Genomic DNA, 13,919 nt, shown 5'->3' on the forward strand with positions numbered 1-13,919 from the left:
TGCAATGCATCCATGCTGCATATACTGTACATCAATAAATCAGATCTTATATTTATTTAAGTGCTACAGCAAGGGTTAAAATACCCTGTGCTACAAGAATCTGGAGAGTAGGACCATGGTGCTCTCACACAAAGCAGCAGGCCCAACTTGACCAGCAGCCAGTGCACTAAACTACGGTACTTCTCGAGTAGTAAGAGCACTCTTGATTGGTGCTGGGGTGAAGTGTGTCAGCCTACAGGAGAGCCGGCCCTCCGCTTTGTGCCAAAGAGCTACAGTCTGACTCTAGATTGCTGCAGCTTTTTTATTCCGGCTTATTACTGTATATGCAGCATGGCTACATTAAAATTGTGAGGGTTCAGTGGCATTTTTCTGTTGGTGTGATAATGATAAAATAAAAGTTCCATAAAGGGCACATGTATTTTACTAAATGGGAGTTCTTATATTTTAGGCTTAGTTCTTCAAATAAAGGAAGTCCACTTTTTAAGAGATATAGATGTCCCATCTTTGCTTTAGAAGAGATTAGATTTCCGCCTGACAAGTCGCGTCCCGTTCTGTGCAATGAAACCGTTCTAATCGGAGCGACTCAAGTTACTGCGACTTAGAAAAAGCTTCCTGTGCGACGTTTGGGGCGACTTGCATTGACTTCTATACAGAAGTCATTTTGTAAGCTGCCGCTAAAGTCAGATCCCAGTCGCCTGAGGCAGTCGCGCTGCAAGTCGTGCTGCCTCAGTGTGAACCGGGTCTTATCTAATTTAAATTCAATGTTTGGAGATTATTATTATTTTATTTTTTTCCAACGTGGAGTGGCAAATGGTGTAGCAGATCATTACTGTATTAAGTGATTCAGCTCAAACTGTGCCTGTGACCACATACTCTGCGGTCATCACGTTGAATTAAAGCAGGTCAAGTTGCAGGACCATGTCAAGAAAACTCCCTCTGCATCATAGGCTAAGCTTTTTATTGTTTACCCCAAACAAGATGAATATTTTTATCCGTATCATTGGCTGTAACTTCATAGGTTTATGTTACATACGGTTTCTTTAAAGCAGAAAGGTTTAGTTAAATGTCAGTGTTGGCTTATTTGTTTTTACTTGCATGCAGAGTATAGACGTCAGTAGCTCTGTTTGTGTTGCCAGATGCTTCAGCACCTAAGCCGTTTCTTTCCCGGAGATGCGTGCAGATGGAGTGTGAACCAGGAAGCTTGGTTCCGTATAGTGGAGAAAAAGAAACTCCTCTCAGCTGCTTTTGGCTCTCAGCCAGCCGGGAACTCCTTCAATAAATATACCGGGACAGACTTTTACTGCAGCTTCAGGACAGTTTTTTTCTAAGTCAGGGTGTTGTCTTGCTCTTTTCTGCACAGTAGATACAAAAGCAGCAAATGTTTAAATAAGTTCTTTTTTTTTTTTTTTTTTTTGTGAAACTAGTAAATTTAATGCTGTAATAGAGCTATCCCAATACTAGGTTCATACCAGCAGTTTAAAAGTCACCTGTATAAGAAGGAAAAAATATGTAGGCTGCACTTGCCCAGGCTTTTTTTTGCTTGTCCTCTGGCCTAAATCCATTCTATGTCAAAGACCTAAATATAAAAACGGAAGTATAAATATCCAAAGTTCTGACTTTCTTCTGGCTCATAGAATTGACATTCAAAGGTCAGCATGACAGTCGGACATCTAGCATTTTCAAAACCAGATTAATTATTTTTTCTTCTCGTGACCATTTTTTATTTATTTTTTGTTTGTAAGGAAATAAGGCATAAAGTGGAACTTTAGTCAAAAAATTCATGCTAGATGAGTTTGGGCTGGCACCTTTTGCAGATATAGCATATGTAAAACTTTAAAAATAAGTGCCTGTACTGTTTGAAATCCAATAATGGACTGTCTAACCCTGCTACGCACATGCTCAGTTGCTCTACATTTTTAGACACTGATGAATTTGTAGATGGATCTGCTGACAGCCTTTAAAGAGGAATTAAGCCATCCTATCCTTTACAGCGAAGAAAGCTGCTTTTGTTGGATCTGCAACTACCATGGTTCTGCATGTGTGATCTGTTAGTATACCAGCCATTTGATGATTTGACAGTTTAGTTCACACGCAAATGTGACAGCAATCCTGTCATTCCAGGAATGTAACTTTTTTTCAAACCGTTGAATCAATGTTATGACTGCTGTTCAGAGACTCTAGGCTTCAGCAAAATGCGGAAACAGGAGCAATGCTGGAGGCAATTTACAGCACACACTAATGATGGAAGCAAAATTAGTAATATGCAATGTATGTTCCTTGCTAAAAAGCATTATTTTTTTATCAAGTTGTTATGGGTAAAGTTCTGCTTTAAAGCACTTTAGTCCCATAGCCAATAGGGGGCAGCGTTTTTCTGTAACAATAGCCAGATTGAATTTTCACTGATTTTTGTGGTCCATGCTTCCACTGGGGAGATTTTCCATCACTTTTTGTCCCAGTGATAAAGTATGAAGTCTGGAGATACCTGTACAGCCACTGTAATGATCATTGTGTTAAATAATTTTTGCGTGAATATAGCGTAAAAGTGTCATTACCTGACCGGGTTTTGGTAAGGGTGAAGCATGGTGGGCTGAGGCTGTCTCTGACTTCCAACATGTGTTTAATTTGAGTCCCAACTCTGTTCCTATGGAGCGTTCGGTGTTTCCTCTCATGTTTGAATATCCTGAATCTGTGTTCTCCAAACTGTGTGCTGGATGCAGCCCTTTGTTTTCCTTTTATCTGGCCCTTGGGGCACTTTTCCTCCCACTGACACCAACGATCAAACACTATTATCTCTACTGACACCAAAGCTTGAGCCTAATTTCTCCAATGGAATGCTACTACTCCCCACTGACCCAAACAATAGGACACTAGTCCTCCCACTACTACTCCCCACTGACCCGAACAATAGGGCACTAGTCCTCCCACTGACACCAAAAAAAGGGCACTATTCCCTCCCCCACCCTCACTGACACCAAAGAAGGGGCACTATTCCGGTCCCTGACACCAAACAAGGGGCACTATTCCGGTCCCTGACACCAAACAAGGGGCACTATTCCGGTCCCTGACACCAAACAAGGGGCACTATTCCGGTCCCTGACACCAAACAAGGGGCACTATTCCGGTCCCTGACACCAAACAAGGGGCACTATTCCGGTCCCTGACACCAAACAAGGGGCACTATTCCGGTCCCTGACACCAAACAAGGGGCACTATTCTCATCACTGACGCCAAAGATGGGGCACTGTTCCTTTCTGTTACACCAATGATGGGGCACTATTCCTTCCACAGACACTTATGATGGGGCACTATTCCTCCTCCCACTATGCTAGATTCTTTTCTACTCCCAATTGCCATAGTCAGGTCCCCCTAAAGTCTGAAGGACAGTAAACTGGCCCTTTGTTTAGAACATTCGGAGGCCCCTGTTCTAAATCCTCCAGTTGCATGCCTTAAAATATAGAATAACATGGGCAGAGGGAACCCGGCATGATCATAGCAGGGGGCAGACCCAGGAATTCTAGCATAGAGATATTGGCATCGGGGTCCCCAAATTGTGTAAAATTGTTTGATGGTTTTAAACAATTGTTCACAAAAGCTGAAACCGTTTTGGGTGGACTGGCCCTATTTCTGTGCTACAGTTGCAGGTTTAAGTACTTGCTACTGCACCCTCCACCAGTGATTAAAGTGGTTGTAAGTTTCAGACAAAATCAACAAAGCATATCTCTCTATAATGACTGCCTCAATTAAGAGCATTAAGTGTCATTTCTGTCTGCTGCCTCATTCCTCTACTAGCAGCATGAATCACTTCGGATAAGTTTTCCTGACCCCATCAGAAAAAAAAGTGATGAGCGGGATCCCCAGCTCTGTTCTTGTCCCTTCCCTCCAATCCGCTCAAAGTGAGCTCTGCATTATTTCAGCTCTCTGCTCCTTTTTTTCCCGACAGCTTAGACAAGCTTTATAACATCTGGACTTTGAAGGGCTATAGATAAGTTGTACCTGTTTATCGGCAATCTTCTCTTATGTAGGAGGATGTTTCATCTCTGTGTATCACCTGAGGCCAGTCACTTCACTGATTATATGTAAGGATTTACAGCCATGTTAACGAACATTCTTGAGCTTTAAAGAACATTAAACCACCAATTAGATAGACATAAAAGGTTTTTGCTACAACAAAGCATTAGTAAGAATTTTATGAATACTTTGGAGTTTTAGGACTGTCATACTGATATTACATTCATGCCATCTATGGGCTTGCTCAATCATTTAAGACAAGTAGTACTGTGACCTTTGTTCACAAATCAGAATGAACCTTTTACTGTTTTAACTTCAGGCCACTGAAACCTGATTGGTAGTCATGGGTTATTGTCCTTGTACATTACTGTTTCTAAAGATTGCATGTTTGTTTCATAGACAGAGCTTTGTAAATAACTGCTAAGATGACATGCGCAGTAGAGCACAATTAGTTTGCCTTAAAGCTGATCAAGAAATGGGACATGTAGTACCAAATGAGTCTGTCTACTACTGCCTTCAATTTTTCATTTAAAAAGTTTGAAAAAAAAACCCTACTATTTTTTATATTAGGATTGTTGCTAAGAAAACAGGTACACAGTGTAGATACAACACACACTGAATAGCGTATATTTAAGTACAACCACATTCAACTTTATTAAAAATTGCTGCAAGTTTTTTTTCTACTTGTCCTTACCCAACATCTTTCTTTCAACTATCTCTTGTCTACACAGGGATCATGGGCTTACCGTACTTTATTTCTGCAAGTCAACTTGTTTGTATTGCGCTTTCCCTAGTGACATACATGATTATTAAAGTGATTCTAAAGGCTTAAGGATTTTTACCTTCATGCATTCTATGTATGAAGGTAAAAAACCTGTGTGCAGCTCCCCCCCTTCCCCAATACTCACCTGAGCTCCATTGCAATCCAGCAATGTGCATGTCCGTTTTCCATGGACTCTCCCTCCTCATTAGCTGAGACGGCATGAGACTTGGTCTATTCGAATTTATTCACCAAGTGGCACCTTCCTGGTGGTAGAATCACTAAGACCCCTTTCACACTGAGGCGCTTACAGGCACTACAGCACTAAAAATGGCGCCTTTAAAGAGCCGCTCCTGTCTCTCCAGTGTGAAAGGCCGAGTGCTTTCACACTGGAACGGTGCTCTTGCAGGACGTTAAAAAAAACTCCTGCAAGCAGCATCTTTTCACCGCTCCTGCCCTTTAACCCTTTCTCAGCCGCTGGGGGGGATAAAAGCGCCCAGCTAGCGGCCGAATAGTGCCGCGAAATTGAGGGTAAAGCCCCGCTAAAAATATTGACGCTTTACCGCCGACGCACCCACCACCCCAGTGTGAAATGGGCCTAATAGAGCAAACCTACCTGCTTCTGCTCTCTCATTGGCCAGACATCGAGGTGGTGTTTTCATTCACAGATTTGGCAATTCTTTGGCAAGATCGCATTTCTGTAGAAGTAGGTGAGCGCTTTATCTAGCGATCCTATTGCCAACAGGATACAGTCAATAACATGATTGGTAGCCTGTGGAATGCTGCAGAACAGTGCTGTGGGCCCAATGTTTTTTAGCTGATTAGAATGAATGTTGCCTGGGAAAATTTTTGTAGGGTTTTTTCAGCTAGAAAGTAGAGCTCTATGCTCTTCTTCTTCTTTTCTTTTTTTATATATATATATATATATATATATATATATATATATATATATATATATATATATATATATATATATATATATATATATATATATATATATACACACACACACACACATGTGCCTTGCTACCAGTGTTTAACCACTTTCAGACCGGACCATTTTGCTGGTAAATGACCAGAGGTCTTTTTACAATTTGGCACTGCGCTGCTTTAACTGGTAATTGCGCGGTCATGCAATGTTGTACCCAAACAAAATTTGCGTCCTTTTCTTCCCACAAATAGAGCTTTCTTTTGATGGTATTTGATTGCCTCTGCGATTTTTATTTTTTGCGATATAAATGGAAAAAGACCGCAAATTTTGAAAAAAAATGATATTTTCTACTTTTTGTTGTTAGAAAAATCCAATAAATTCAATTTTAGTCATACATTTAGGCCAAAATGTATTCAGCCACATGTCTTTGGTAAAAAAAAAAGTCAATAACTGTATATTTATTGGTTTGCGCAAAAGTTGTCACATCTACAAACGAAGGTACGTTTTCTGGAATTTACGCAGCTTTTAGTTTACGACTGCCTATCTCAGTTCTTGAGGTGCTAAAATGGCAGGGCAGTACAAAACCCCCCCAAATGACCCCATTTTGGAAAGTAGACCCCCTAAGGAAATTGATAAGTGGCATGTTGAGCCCATCGAATATTTTATTTTTTTGCCTCAAGCGATTGAATAATGACAAAAAAATATATATTTTTTTTTTTTTACACAAAGTTGTCACTAAATGATATATTGCTCACACATGCTATGGGCATATGTGAAATGACACCCCAAAATAAATTCTGCTGCTTCTCCTGAGTACGGGGATACCACACATGTGGGATTTTTTGGGAGCCTAGCCGCGTACGGGGCCCCGAAAGCCAAGAACCGCCTTCAGGTTTTCTAAGGGCGTAAATATTTGACTTCACTCCTCACTACCTATTACAGTTTTGAAGGCCATAAAATGCCAAGATGGCACAAAACCCCCACAAATGACCCCATTTTAGAAAGTAGACACCCCAAGCTATTTGCTGAGAGGCATGTTGAGTCCATGGAATATTTTATATTTTGCCACAAGTTGCGGGAAAATTGCAAACTTTTTTTTTTTTTTTTCACAAAGTTGTCACTAAATGATATATTGCTCACGCATGCCATGGGCATATGTGAAATGACACCCCAAAATAAATTCTGCTGCTTCTCCTACGGGGATACCACATATGTGGGACTTTTTGGGAGCCTAGCCACGTACGGGGCCCCGAAAACCAAGCACCGCCTTCAGGCTTTCTAAGGGCGTTACAGTTTTGAAGGCCATAAAATGCCAAGATGGCACAAACCCCCCCAAATGACCCCATTTTGGAAAGTAGACACCCCTAAATTTAGGGGTACACTAGTGAGACTAGGTAATAAATGGCGGGTGCCCTGAAACTATAAAAAAAATAACTAACCAACCAGCGTCACCTGTAACAGTTATATGGTGATCACTGGTGAAAGGGTTAACTAGGGGGCAATCAGGGGGCTTTATGCGGTAGTATATGGGGGTCCCTGGCGCTATAAAAAGCTGCGGCGAACCTAAATACCTACCTGCCTAACTAGCGTCACCTGTGACACTAATACAGTGATCAGAAAAACGATCGCTTATTAGGCTGGGTTCACACTGGAGCGATGTGGGTACGCCACGAATGCGCGGCGGGTTCCCGCATCACATGCCTCCCGGCGGCAGTTCACACTGCCCTATGCGAACTGCTGGGAGTGTCAGTGAAATGTTAATGACATCCCCAGATCAGTTCGCATATCGCAGTGCGATCTGCAAACTCGGATCGCATGGTGTGAACACCCATGCGATACAATTCTGCTGCGGACCAAAAAAAGGGTCCCGTGCGAGTTTGCGGCGGGTGCGACACGAATTCAGCCATACTATCTGTATGGCTGAACTCGAATCGCACAGAGATCGGATGTGATTTGCACTGCAGTGCGGTGCGAATCACATCCGTTCTCATAAACCGCTGCAATGTGAACCCAGCCTTAGTGACACTGGCGACGGGGGGTGATCACGGGGTTAAACCTTTATTGGGGGGGTTAGAGGGGTACCTTAGAACTAAAGGAGGCTAACCCTAACTGCCCTAACAGTTATTACAGTCACAAATGACACCCGCCGGGTGATCAGGGGGTTAAACCTTTATTAGGTAATAAATGGCGGGTGCCCTGAAACTATAAAAAAAAATAACTAACCAACCAGCGTCACCTGTAACAGTTATATGGTGATCACCGGTGAAAGGGTTAACTAGGGGGCAATCAGGGGGCTTTATGCGGTAGTATATGGGGGTCCCTGGCGCTATAAAAAGTTGCGGCGAACCTAAATACCTACCTGCCTAACTAGCGTCACCTGTGACACTAATACAGTGATCAGAAAAACGATCGCTTATTAGGCTGGGTTCACACTGGAGCGATGCGGGAACGCCACGAATCCGCGGCGGGTTCCCGCATCGCATGCCTCCCGGCGGCAGTTCACACTGCCCTATGCGAACTGCTGGGAGTGTCAGTGAAATAATGACACCCCCAGATCAGTTCGCATATCGCAGTGCGATCTGCAAACTCGGATCGCATGGTGTGAACACCCATGCGATCCGATTCTGCTGCAGACCAAAAAAAGGGTCCCGTGCGAGTTTGCGGCGGGTGCGACACGAATTCAGCCATACTATCTGTATGGCTGAACTCGAATCGCACAGAGATCGGATGTGATTTGCACTGCAGTGCGGTGCGAATCACATCCGTTCTCAAACCGCTGCAATGTGAACCCAGCCTTAGTGACACTGGCGACGGGGGGTGATCACGGGGTTAAACCTTTATTGGGGGGGTTAGGGGGGTACATTAGAACTAAAGGGGGCTAACCCTAACTGCCCTAACAGTTATTACAGTCACAAATGACACCAATGCAAAAAAAAAAAAAAAAAAAAAGCAATTGGTGTCACTGTGACTGGGGGGGCAGGGGTAATTGGGGGGGTGATCGGGGGGTAAAGGGGGGGTGTGAGTGTGCCTGGCATGTTCTACTGTATGTGTGGTGTGTTGGTGCAACTCACCGAACCTCTCTCCTCGGTGCCGGAACGAAAAATACCGACACGGAGGAGAGAATACATCACTTCCTCTCCTGTGTTTACATTACAGGAGAGGAAGTGATGTCACGGAGGATTTCCATTCGTCGAGAGCGATCGCGAGGGGGTGGCCATGAATGAATGGCCGCCCCCTCATCCCGGATCGCTCTCGAAGGAATGCCGACCGCCGCAGGCACCGGGGGGGGGGCCCGATCGGGCCCCCCACCCGCGGGCAGGCAGGGACTTGTATATACGCCCATATGCCTGCCCGTGCCATTCTGCCGACGTATATCGTCGTGCGGCGGTCGGCAAGTGGTTAAACAAACAAAAAAAACGTTTACAGAGATCAATAGCTCGATATGAAATTTCAAAATTACTAAATGATGCCTAGCAGTGCTTCATGTCTTATCAAATGGTTCAGTCCAAAGTTCCAGTTAGAGAAATTCTGCCTGGAGGGAAATGGTTATTGCTGTGCAGTCTTTTAGCTAATCTTAGTGCTCCCAGAATCCTTTGTCATGTATCAAATTGTTGTTTTTATCTGTTGTCAAACAGACAAAAAAAACTATTCTTTCATATACCCCATCGCATTTTATTGCAGACTGTTGCTGGATATGTTTTATTGTTATAGAATGTTAATATATAGGCTGTCACTTGAGTAGGAAATCCAAGCATCTATGTATATCCTTTGCTGTTTTGTTTTTATGCAGTTCCAAATTTTTTATGACTACTGCTGAATCAGTGCCCCAAAGATCATCGCATGCATTATTCTCTCAGGACTGGTGCAACCAATAATAATGGATGTATCCATAAGAAGTGTTCAAGTTTTAAATGCCCACAGAGTGAAATAAAGACATTTAGAGCACTGTTGGCTAAGCCTTTAAGGGACAAATTATCAAAACTTGCTGTTTATGGATATTCGGTTCAGTTGGCAGCTGTCTTCGTTGTAAACTAACTGTCGTTCTGGTCAAGATTTTAAATCTGTTAATAAGAGCAGTGCCAAGTAATATAAGCATCCTGGGACAGAAATGTGGAAACTGTTCATTTTGATTTTAAAGTTGCAGGCTACAGAACTGTCCTTTTACTTACTGACCCCGATGACTGATATATCTGATCATGTCTGATATCCCAGCATTTCACAGGCTGTATGTTAATTCTGTGTCAGTAACTCACTAAGGCCCCTTTCACACTGATGAACCAATCATGTCCGCCTGTCAGTTTTTCAGGCAGGCCTGATCAGACATGCATAGCTCTCTATGGAGCGGGGATGTCAGCGGACATGTCTGACACTCGCCGTCATCTGATCTGGTCCAGTAAAATCAGACGGATGGGGATCTGTTCCCCATCCTTCCAGTGGATTGGATCAGATGACAGTAGGAATGGAAAGGGACAGGCAGTCCGTTTCCATCAGACCTCCCCATAGAGTTACATAGGTTGAAAAAAGGCACAAGTCCATTCAGTTCAATGAAAAAAAAAATTCAATCCCATATACACAACCTTATACCCACAGTTGATCTAGAGGAAGGAAAAAAACACCAGCAAAGCATGATCCAATTTTCTATAGCAGGGGAAAAAAATTCCTTCCTGATCCCCATGAGAGGCAATCAGATTTTCCCTGGATCAACTTTACCTATTAATGTCAGTACCCAATTATATTATGTACATTTTGGAAAGAATCCAGAACCACCTTTGGAGGGAGTCTTTTCCACATTTTCACAACTCTTACTGTGAATAAACCTTTCTTTATTTGGAGATTAAATATTTTTTCCTCCTAGATGTAAAGAGTGCCCCCTTATCCTCTGTGATGACCTTGAAGTGAATAACTCAACACCAAGTTGACTATATGGACCCCTTATGTATTTGTAGATGTTGATTATATACCCCCTTAATCTCCTCATCTCAAGAGGGAATACATTCAGTTCCTCTAATCTTTCCTCATAGCTGAGCTCCTCCATGCCTTTTATCAGTTTGGTTGCCCTTCTCTGCACTTTCTCAAGTTCCCTGATATCCTTTTTGAGAACCTCTCCCTCTCCCTCTCTCTCTCCCCCTCCTTAATACATGAAAGAACTTTGCACGTTTCGGAAACAGCTTGGAAATGCATGCTATTATTGAGCTTATGATCTACTAAAACCCCCAGATCCTTCTCCACTACAGATCCCCCCCAGTTGTACTCCCCCTAGTATGTATGATGCATGCATGCATAGTCTTGGCCCCCCAAGTGCATAACTTTACATTTATCAACATTAAACCTAATTTGCCACTTAGTTGCCCAATTAGCGCACTGAGGTTGGCTTGTAAATTGGAGACATCCTGTGAGGACGTTATTCCACTGCATAGCTTGGTGTCATCTGCAAAGACAGAAATGGTACTTTTAATCCCAGACCCAATATCATTTATAATGATGTTAAAAAGTAAGGGTCCCAACACTGAACCTTGGGGTACACCACTGATAACCTTAGACCATTCAGAGTACGAATCATTAACCACTACTCTCAGAATTTTGTCTTTTAGCCAGTTTTCTATCAATTTGCAAATTGATATTTCCAAACCTGTAGACTTTTTACCTTACACATGAGCCTTGTGTGGGGAACTGTGTCAAATTATTTTGCAAAATCCAAGTATACCACCGCCACCCCTCTGTCCAAGGTTTTACTTACATCCTCATAAAAAGAAATCAGGTTTGTTTGACAACTTCTGTCTTTCATGAATCCATGCTGTCTGTTGCTTAAAATATTTATTTTCCAGCAAGAACTTGTCTATTTTATTAACTCTCTAGTATCTTCCCAATTATAGAAGTTAAACTAACAGGTCTATAGTTACTTGGCAAATACTTTGATCCCTTTTTAAATATAGGCACCACATTGGCCCCGTTCCAATCCAGTGGCATCATTTTAGTCATTAACTGTCCCCTCTAAATATTACATTTAGGGACAAAACAGTGGCTTTGAAATGACAAAGCTTAATTCTTTTAGGCTCCGTGGGTGGATGCCATCTTGTCCAGGTGCTTTATCCACCTTTATTCTGTCTAAATATTTCTGGACCATATTGCTTTTGAGCCATTGTGGAACATTTGGGGCTGTGTGACTACCACCCCCATTATGGACATGAGCTCCCCCATGCTCCTTTGTATACACAGAGCTGAAGGAAGTATTTAAAACATTTGCCTTTTCTTTGTCCCCAGTCACCCACACTAGATTATTTTGTAAAGGGCCAACATGCTCAAACCTGAACTTTTTACTAATAATATATTTGAATCATTTTTGGGGGTTTGTCCTATCTTTTGCAATCTGTCGTTCGTTTTGAATTTTTGCATCCTTAATTTCCTTTTTTACATATTCTGTTATGTTCTTTGTAACATTTAAACGATTATAGCGTTCCTTCATTTTTATATATTTTTTAAAAGCTCTTTTCTTATTATTTTATAACCATTTTAACTTTGGCCATGAGTCGCATAGTGTTTATTTTTAGCCTTTTCAATTTCTTGCCCATGGGAATATACTTTGCCTTAAAGCGGAGGTCCACCCTAAAGTGGACCTTCCGCTCATTGGAACCCTCCCCCCCTCCGGCACCACAATTGGCACCTTTCAGGGGGGAGGGGGGTGCAGATACCTGTACAGTACAGGTATCTGCACCCACTTCCGGGATAGCTCTCTGCGGAAAGGGGCGTAGATTACGCCCCTTTCCGAAAGTCCCCCGCTGCCTGCTGGGAAACACACAGCTCCCAGAGGCAGCGGGTCCATCCTTATTGCGCAGCGCGACTCGCGCATGCGCAGTAGGGAACCGGGAAATGAAGCCGAAAGGCTCCACTTCCTGATTCCCATACCCAAGATGGCGGTGGCAGCACCCGAGAGACGATCGAGAGATCGGCTTTGGGTGCCGACATCGCAGGCGCGCTGGACAGGTAAGTGTCACTATTTTAAAAGTCAGCAGCTGCAGTATTTGTAGCTGCTGGCTTTAAAAAAAAAAAAAAACGCGGACTCCCGCTTTAAGTTTGCATACAGTCTTTTTGAAGAATTACCATCTCTGTTCTGTGTCCATTGATGCCAATATTCCTTCCCAGTCTAAGTCCTGGAGAGCAGCCCTCATCCTTGGAAAATTTGCTCTCCTAAATTTAAGTGTTTTTATCTTACCTGTATGCGTTTGTTGCTTACAGCTAACATTAAATTGTTATGGTCACTGCTTCCCAGATGCTCTTTTATATGAATATTGATAATAAGCGCAGCATGGTTTGAGATTGCCAGGTCTAGCAAAGCGTCATTCCTAGTTGGGGCCTCAATAAACTAGACCATAAAATTGTATTGTAATAGGTTTCTACATTTTTGCCCTTTTAACTGTCCCAGCAGTGCCATTACTCCAGTCAATTTCTGGGTAGTTAAAATCCCCTTTATTATCACTGTCCCTTTCCATTTGTTTAAGGGGCTGAGTCTCTACCTCTTCACTAACACTGGGAGGTCTATAACAGACTCCAATGACAACCTTTGTAGTATGCACACCCATGTACAGTTCCACCCATAATGCTTCAGACTCATCACACTCTCCATCAACTAGGCCCTCTTTCACACTCACTTTGAGATCACTTCTCACATAGACTGTGTCCATGTCCGCTCTGCATAGTGGAGCCGACACTGACTTGACATCCGCCTGCTCAGCGGGGATTAACAGACAGATCCCTCGCTGAGCAGGTGGATCCACTTGGTGCAGTCGGCCTCATCTGCAAGGGACCTAAGTCACCAGGTAGTAATGTATCCACTTTTTTGGGAAAAAAACGTAATTTGCAGCATTTTGATTTAGTTGCAGTGCATATAATGAGGGAATCGGGATACGCTGGCTACTTAAATCCCTATTCTTGCTTGACTTCTAGTCAAGTCATTGACCTTAAGCGAGCATGTGCATATCAGGTCAATGACTTGCCAAGTAGTAAAGGAAGGATGAGGGTGACTGCCTTAAAGTACTTCCCATTTAAAAATTAATCAGAAGTGTCGGCTCCTGTATCCGACACATTACATGGAAGTGTGTGGTTATCATTTTGCATCAAAGTCCAAATCCAGCAAAATACTTTTTCAGATGAGAGATTTCTCTTCACATACTTACCCCAGGAAGTGATTGGAAATCTTACACAGAGACACAAAGAAAAACAAAT

General features: G+C 42.7%; 1 protein-coding gene across 5 annotated transcripts in view; it reads left to right on the top strand.

Moving 5' to 3' along the window:
* The window catches only part of SPATS2 (spermatogenesis associated serine rich 2), a 161,552-nt gene that overhangs the window by 134,320 nt on the left and 13,313 nt on the right, over positions 1 to 13,919 (top strand). The window lies entirely within an intron of this gene.

This window comes from Lithobates pipiens, unplaced genomic scaffold, assembly GCF_037356315.1.
Source record: "Lithobates pipiens isolate NorthernLeopardFrog02 unplaced genomic scaffold, aLitPip1_a1.2 Scaffold_16, whole genome shotgun sequence".
Lineage (NCBI taxonomy): Eukaryota > Metazoa > Chordata > Amphibia > Anura > Ranidae > Lithobates > Lithobates pipiens.